Below are 8,573 nucleotides of genomic sequence, written 5' to 3' on the forward strand. Positions count from 1 at the left end.
ATACCTCCCCCTAATACCCCTAGATCAGGTAACCAACCCCAGAGGGAATAAAAAATAGTAGGTTCTGCTTCCTGGGCCTTCCACAGGTTAAAGGCCCGTTCAGCTGACAGGATGTGCTTGTTAATATCCTGTGAAGATTCTGGGACATAAATACAACATTCGTCCCCAATAAGGGCACAGACCCCGCCCCGTGAGGCCAAAATATAATCTAGGGCCTGGCGATTTTGCAGGGATAATAACCGGAGTTGGTATAACTCAGAATTTATGCCTTTGTCTATGGCCAGGGTGTCGTTGGCAAACTGAGTAAGGAATACAGAAAGTCTCTTATAAAGTTGGGCCATTTGTCCTACTCCATAAGAAGGGAGGAATATCATTCCAATCTATCTCCCTCACCGATGGGTTCAAGGGTAGCTCTCAGGGACCGGTAGTACCTGGGGCGACCTGAGGGAGCGTGGGCTACAACACAGAGGGGAGGGGCAAGGAATCCTTTATAGCAACTTCCATGCCACCCATGTGGGAGCCACTTGTAGGCATTTCGGCCACAACATATAAACAAACAATTGCCCTGTCCATTCAGCAACCAGACCATTAAATCCCCTGCTGGCGCTGGGTGGCAATATGAGGGGGCCTGAGTACTGGAGTCCTTCCCCTGTATCCTGGCCAGTGCTGTTGAGGAAAGGGGATGTTGTAACATTAGTTGTTGGAGACAAGTAATAGTGACAGGAATCTATTTCTGCAAACCAAAGGGCATTAGGGTGAAGAAGGCTCACAAAATCAAAGCAGACCTTGGGGTACAACCCGATGCTTGATGGGGGTAGTCCCTGACGGTTTTTGAAAGAGGTTGCCAAAGGGTTGCAAGGAGCTGTTGGGTCAAACTATAAATAAAGCGATCCTGAGAACAATTATTGCTTAGGCTTTCCCGCCAACTCTGCCCGACATAAAAGGCTTACTGCATGCCTGACTATTATAAGAAGTTTATACAATAAGTTCCTGGCAAATATCAGACCAATTTTGGGGTAACGGCACGACAGGGCACAGACCCGCTGAATGATGGGGAATCATGGGGCAACTAGATCCAACAGTTGGATGAGGATTCCAAACTCAAACACGGGGCCAAAAAGCATATTTTCAGTTCAGTCCAGCAGGGCTTCATATGTCATTCGGTAGCCATATCCTGTATGGAGAGGGTCCCCATTCTGCATGTGCCTGGTGGATGCTGTAACAGGAGGGAACAGAAGGAATGCCTCTGTGACAAAAAAGAATGCTCGTTGAAAGACCCTAAAACCTGAACCCATACTGGCAATTACACAGGCAACCCAAATGCAAATGCCCAATGGAATAAGAGATGAACAGCCCACCAAACAAAGCAGGAAAAAATAAAAAAAAAGGACCCTCCGGGGGGGGGGGGGGGGGGGGGGGGAGGACCATGAAAAATTTAGGTCAGAAGAGGCCTTCTGTGAATAAGATAAAAACCAATGCTCAGGATGCTTCGTGGGAAGTGCGCTCGTGGCTGTTCAGAGAGATCACACCACGACAGGCATTCCCAGCGACCCTTATTGTCTTTTGAATAGCAGTTTAAGTCCCAAAGTCGTCGCCTAGAAGAAGCCTGCTTCATTCTTTAGCAGGCTGCACAGTCCACACTGTTTCAGAAGGAGACAAAGCAGCCAGAGGCACTGCTCTTTTCAGAGTCCTCCAGGAGAGTGATGAATCCAGTTCTTTGTGTCCTTCGACAAACCACCTATTGCCGCCCGTGTGGGAAAACTAAGCAGGGACGGTGTAGGGTCCCCTTCACACTTCTCTTAGGAGAGGGTCGTCCTTCCAGGTCCGAACGAGTACAGAATTGCCTGGCTGCAAGGAGTGGACCGGGGTATCCAGTAGAGGAGGCTGTGAATCTTTGGTATACCTGTGAAGAGAAGAAAGAACAGCAGACAGGACACGATGCACATGTTACTGAGACCAAAAACCCCGCAGCCTACCTCCCACTCCCCTAACAGAACCGGTTTACCATCCAGGAGGCCATGCCCTTCACAAACATAATCTCAAAGGGACTAAGCCCTAACCTGCCCTTGGGGAGAGCACAAATGCGGAGTAACACATGGGGCAAAGCATCAGGCCACTTAAGAGAGGCTTCCTGGCAAATCTTAGAGAGGTGTCGCTTGAGTGTCTGATTAGTACGTTCCACTACACCACTGGCCTGTGGTCGCCACGGTGTGTGGAGCTTCCAGGAGATTTGCAAGACATTTGAAATCCTTTGAACAATTTGAGATGTAAAGTGTTCTCCCATTGTCAGATTCCATCCACTGGGGGCAGGGCCGGCTCTAGACCCCAGCGCGCCAAGCAGGCGCGTGGGGCGGCCCTTTCCCAGGGGGGCAGCATTTGGCTTCGGCGGACCTTCCGTAGGCAAGCCTGTGGGAGGTCCACCGGGAGCCCGGACGAGCGGACCTGCCGCAGTCATGCCTGCGGCGGGTGCCGTGGTCCTGCGGCTCCGGTTGAGCTCCCGCAGGCATCCCTGCGGCAGCTCAAGCGGAGCCGCGGGACCACAGCACCCGCCGCGGGACCGGGGAAGGGCGGCGCAGCACGCCGCGCTGCTTGGGGCGGCCTAATTTATAGAGCCGCCCCTGACTGGGGGAGCCCAAAGCGGGGGAATGATCTCCTTGACAAACTTAAGAGCCACTGTTTTGGCAGTGTTGTTACGACATGGGAAGGCTTCGGGCCATCCACTGAATCGATCCCACCATGACGAGGAGATACCTGTACCCTTTGGTTCTAGGAAACTCAGTAAAGTCTATTTGCCACACCAATCCTGGGCCTGGGGTAGGTTCCAAGGTGGCTGGCAGCACTGGCACTCTCCGGTCGAGGGTTATTCTTTTGGCAGAGTAGGCATTCAGCCTGTACCTGGGATGCTAGGGGTCTAAGTCCAGAGGTTTAGAAAATACTTGCTCATGGGCTGAGTAAGAGCCTCCCTGCCTGCGTGGGTGGTTTTGATGCAGTTTTTGCAGCACTGGTCGGATTAAGCCCTTGGGCAGGAGGACTTTTCCCTCTGTGGAGTAAAAACCATCCCATCCTTTTCCTGGAGACCAAGCCTGTCAGCCAGGTTTCTGTCCTCAGAGGAGTACTTAAGGGGCTGCAAGCTCACCCACTGATGGATATGAGGGCATGCATTTGGGCATTCTCCACTGTTGGTGATTTCAGGGTAGCAGCACGCTTGGCTTTCCCCTGTCTGCTCTAGCGTTGCCCTTGGTTACATCCTGGTCCTCCTTCTGGTGAGCTTTTGCAATGCATCACTGCTACTGCTGAGGGGAGCTGTACTGCTTCTAAAAGCCGGAGAATTTGAGACCCATGCTTGACCGGAGAAACCCTGAGCAGTTAACATTCCCCTTTGTTTCCACAGACCAGCGTGAGCATGCAATACCCCAAAAGCATATTTTGAGTCAGTAAAAATATTAACCCGTTTGTCTTTTGCCAGTTCAAGTGCACGGGTTAAGGCCACTAGTTCAGCAAGCTGGGCAGATGTTCCAGCAGGGTTAAACTCTCTGCTTCCACTGTATCGTAGAGGGTCACAACAGCATAGCCCGCCCTCCTTTGCCCCATCTATGACAGCACTGCTCCCATCAGTATTACCACTCACAGTCTGCATTTGAGAGCGGTTGATCTTTTAAATCTGGGCGGCTGGAGTATTGGGCATCTATGACATCCAGACAGTCATGTTCCCTGCTTCTCTGTTTTCTGGTAGCAGGAGTTGCTGGATTAAGGGTGGGACAGGTTTGCAAGGTAACTTCAGAGTTCTCTAACAATTTTGCCTGGTACCGAGCCACCCGAGCCTGAGTGAGCCAGAGACCACCCTTAGTGTCCAGCAGGGCTTGGACCATGTGGGGAGTATACACTTGAACAGTTCCTCCCAGTGTTAATTTTTCAGCTTCCCCAAGCACCAGGGCCGTGACTGCGACTGCCCGCAAGCATACTGGCCACCCCTTGGCAACTTGATCCAGTTGTTTGGAAAAGTAGGCTACAGGACGTTTCCAAGCACCCAACAGCTGAGTAAGCATTCCCAGGGCTACCCCTTTTCTCTCATGTACATACAGTTGGAACGGCTTAGATAGATCCGGCAAACCCAGGGCTGGAGCCTCCATTAACTTCCTCTTTAAGATTTTAAATGCCCTGTCCGCTTCTGGGGACCAGTGAAAGGGGTCATGATCCGCTCCCTTAACACATTCATACAGAGGTTTTGCCCACAGTCCAAACTCTGGGATCCACATTCTGCAAAAGCCTGCCATGCCCAGAAATGCCCTGAGCCTTTTCCGGTTGCTTGGGATAGGAACTTGGCAAATAGCCTCCTTTCTTTCGTTAGAGAGCTGCCGTTCTCCTTGCCTTATGTGAAACCCTAAGTACCTGTACTTCTGAGAGGGCAATTTGAGCCTTGTTCCGAGGCCACCCGGTATCCTCGGAGCCCAACAAAGTTCAAGAGGCTCACAGTGGCTTGGAGGCAAGGGGTTTAATCCCACAGTCGCAATTAAACAGGTCGTCTACATACTGCAGGAGGAGGATCCCGGTCCGGAGTATTCCACTCCTCCAGGTCTTTGGCCAGCGCCTGGCCGAAAAGCGTAGGGGAGTTTTTAAATCCCTGTGACAACACAGTCCAGCAGAGCTGTTTTTTAACCCTTCCAGTGTCTTCCCACTCGAAGGAGAAAATCTCCTGAGATTGGGTATCAAACTGGAATTGTAAAGAAAACATCCTTCAAATCTAGGACTGAAAAATGGGTATACTGCCCCCCTATAGAAGCTAACAGTGTATACGGATTTGGAACAAGGGGGTGCAGAGTCTTAACCCCGCTCGTTGACTGCTCTCAAGTCCTGTACCAGCCGATACGTCCCATCGGGTTTTGCACGGGCAGGATGGGGGTGTTCCAAGCTGATTGGCATTCTCGTAGTACCCCATGCTCTAGGAATCGAGCTATAGTCTTTTTCAGTCCCTCTCTGGCTTCCCTTTTAATTGGATACTGTTTGATCCGCACTGGGCTTTTTCCTGGGAGGAGTTGAACCTTAACAGGGGTGTGATGGGTTGCCCTTCCGGGGGCTTGCATGGCTGAGGGTTCAACTGCAAGGGCCATTATCCAGGCATTCTCAGGGGGTAAGGTAAGGGTTATATCATCTTGAGTAAAATGCAGAGTGGCACCCAAACGACAAAGCAGGTCCCATCCTAATAGGGGTGTTGGACAGTCAGGGAGGTAAACCAGCTTGTGAGATACAGTTGTGTTTCCCAAGGCACATTCCGCTGGGGCATATACTGGGCACTTGGTTCCTTTCCCCGTGGCACCAACCACTGTAAGGGAGTCTGCTACTGGCAGCTGAAGTGGTTGATTCACAGCAGTTCGTGCTGCTCCAGAGTCTACTAAAAAGTCTATTTCTGAATTTCCCACCCTCATTTTTACTCGGGGTTCCAGGGGCAGGATGGTCCGTCTCCCCTGACACCCCTAATCTTGATCCTCTGCTGCCATCATGGGGGTATCTTCCCTTTCAGGGCACTCATTTTTCCAATGTCCCTCCTTCCGGCATATGGCACACTGGTTGCGACCCAAACGCCTTTCCTGGGAACCGGGGCGCCCACGTCCACGGCCTCTCATTCCCCGGCCCCTTTCACCTTTCTGTGACTTTCCTCTGCTGCCGGCCTGCACCGCCGCTAACATCATCTTCACTTGCCTTTTTTCCTTCTCTCCCTCTCTAAGGGCATAGACCCTGTTGGCAGTCTCCAAAATCTGAGCCATAGACATTCCCATTAAATCCTCCTTTTTCTGCAATTTCCTTTTAATATCAGGGGCCGCACGGCTAGTAAAGATACCCTTTATGATTGCCTCAGTTGTCTGATCGTCTGGGTCTGCGCTAGTACTTTGCCGGATGGAGTCCCGAATGCGCTGTAGAAAAGCCACTGGACTCTCTTTTGATTCCTGGATTAGCTCATAGGGCTTTGCCCAGTTGTTATGTCGGACAGCCGAGTGCCTGAGGCCATACATAAGCAATTCCTTATAGGAGTTAAGCATCCTCAAACCCCCCTCCTCATTCGGATTCCACCCGGGGTCCACTGTGGGGACAGCAGCTTCTGGCAAGTATTTTCCTTCTCTATCCTCATTATACCTTCTTTGTGCCTCCTCTCTAGCTTTAGCTATAACTTGACTCAATTCCACTTCAGACAACAAAGTTCTCATAAGTATGTTGCAATCATCCCAGTCAGGCTTATGGCTAGCTAGACACCCTTCAAAGATTGAAATGAACCAACCTGGATTCGTTGAGAATTCCCCTGCTTCTGCCTTAAAGGCAGCTAGGTGAACAGGGTTAAAAGGAACATGAGAGTACACTGGCACAATCTGGGCTGCACGCTCCTGTGTTCCAGGACGGGTTACCACATTCTCAGTAATCAACGGATACAATCCCACCGACGGGGCATTCCCTGGAACCTGTGGGGGTGTTGGAGCCGAAGGGGACACCGATACTGCCATTACAACCGAGGGAGGGTTCTGGGGATTAGCAGCAGTTACTACCGAGTCTGTCGGAGTCAAATGGCACTTATATAAAATATCAGTCCTATTTCTTAACATCATAAACATATATGCATAGAGATGTTCATTCCATTTACCAGTTCGCTGACAAAACAAAAGTAATTGAAGGATCGTGTTGTAATTAAGTGATCCTTCTGGTGGCCACCTTTCCTGGTCCTCTAGCTGATATTGAGGCCAGTCAACTATACAGAACCTTTTTAGTTTACTTCTAAGCATTGAATCTGATGAGAACACATCCCAGTGGGCTAGAATGCATTCTAGGGGTGTACACTGTGTTCTGCCGGCTGTACTCTGTCCCTGTCCCATATTCTATGAATATGGAGACACTGGGCGTCCCCAGGTCCTAACAGGCAAAAAGTCCACACCACTGGACCGTTCCTACCTTATCCACAGGACCGGTTCCTCACCGTCGCCCGCAGCTGCTTCTCCACTTATCTGTGCGTTGCACCGTTGTGCCCTCCGGGGTCGACCAAACCACGTCTCCGCCGAGGCCCCCGATGAAGTCACCGGTGCGCGCTGGGCGTCGGTCGTTATCACAATCCGTCGGCCACCAGGAGGGATCCAGGCAAGGCTAAATTTTGCCTCGAGCCCACCCAGGGATGCCAAAACTGTTGCCGGCACAAAGGCCTGAGGCGACAGCAACAGTGGTTTGTTGCCCGGTGTGCTTCGCTCCAATAAACACACCAAGGTGGAGAAGCAAAACAAAGTTTATTTGAGATCTCAAAGCAGGCACTAGGAGAAACAGTATCTCAAATCCAGCGCAACAAAAACAAGCAATTTTCCCTTTTTATATTTCAAGCTGTTTGTAAAAGCCTTTGTTTCATTCCCCCCTACCCCTCCCTTGTTAACTGCAGCCACATTAGGAATTACATTATAGCTTGTTAGAAAAGTTCTCATCCGCATGTTTATCTGTTGGCCTTGTCAGCTCAGGCACATGAAGACTTCTCCCCCTTTCCTCCCCCTCTTATCACTACTTTTGCTAGTTTAAGCAGGACCGCAGCTGTCTGCTAGAAAAGCTGACTCTCACCTATTCTGCTTTTAGGCTGTTAGTATGTAGGTTGGTTAAAGTTCACAAGATGGAGTTACTGTGGCTCACTTAGACCCAGAGCAGGGGGGCTTCATCGACAATCGTGGTCTTCCACCCCCCCCCCCGAGTTACCTGGTAGCTACGTCCAGTGACACCAACAACGGCGCAGAGTACTAACCACTATACGATCACGGCCAGGCGCTGGGAGCGCAGGCAGCAACCCAGCGGAAAAGACGCAGGTTTTCCGGCGGCCACAGGTCTTTCTCAAGTCTCCCCATTACAGTCACAGGTCAAATGCTGAGCAAAGGAAAAAAGACAGGAAGCCAATCCCATGCCTGTCCCTTTTTCTGTCTTCCTCCACCCCTGGACCAAGTCCCTCCCCGTTTGTCTGGGCCATTGTCCTCATGGCCCTGGCCAGCCTATTTCCCTTTGCCGCTCTGAAACGTGCCCCCACGTGCAGGCCCCGAAGCTGGGCCCGGGGGAGGCTTTGGCTAGGGCGAGCGTGTCCTTGCGAGGTAATTGTCTCTCGGGAGGTGAAAGTCATCAGTGCGGGGTGCGAAGGGAAGTGGCCGTCGAAGGAGACTGCACGGCATGTGGTGGGCAGGCCAGGGATTTCTTTGTCCCCCCTTCAAAAGGGGTCACCCTCCCCGTCGGGGAATCGAACCCCGGTCTCCCACGTGACAGGCGGGGATACTCACCACTATACTAACGAGGAAATGGGCATGGGGAGGGGCCCCACCTCCCACAGACCAGCTATGGTCAGCGTACACCTACACCGTCGCATGGGCCCCAGCAGGCAACAACACCCCTGGCCCTCTTCTGCTTCCCAAAAGCTTTGGCCGCAGCAACAGCCCTGGGAAAAGCCCTGGCCCTCCTCACCTGCCCTTGCCCAGCAGGACGCCTTTCCGGGCCTACACAGCTCCTCACACAACACCCGCCTGGGACCTTGCCCTCCCCTACCAGCTCAGCAGAACCTTTTTTCCTCTCAAAACCTC

At 51.8% G+C, this 8,573-nt stretch overlaps 1 non-coding gene across 1 annotated transcript; it reads right to left on the bottom strand.

Moving 5' to 3' along the window:
• Window positions 1-8,221: 8,221 nt before the first annotated feature.
• On the bottom strand, window positions 8,222-8,293 carry TRNAD-GUC. The gene has a single exon. It is a non-coding gene; the product is annotated as a tRNA-Asp (tRNA).
• Window positions 8,294-8,573: the final 280 nt, after the last annotated feature.

This window comes from Mauremys mutica, unplaced genomic scaffold (genome assembly GCF_020497125.1).
Source record: "Mauremys mutica isolate MM-2020 ecotype Southern unplaced genomic scaffold, ASM2049712v1 Super-Scaffold_100221, whole genome shotgun sequence".
Classification (NCBI taxonomy): domain Eukaryota; kingdom Metazoa; phylum Chordata; order Testudines; family Geoemydidae; genus Mauremys; species Mauremys mutica.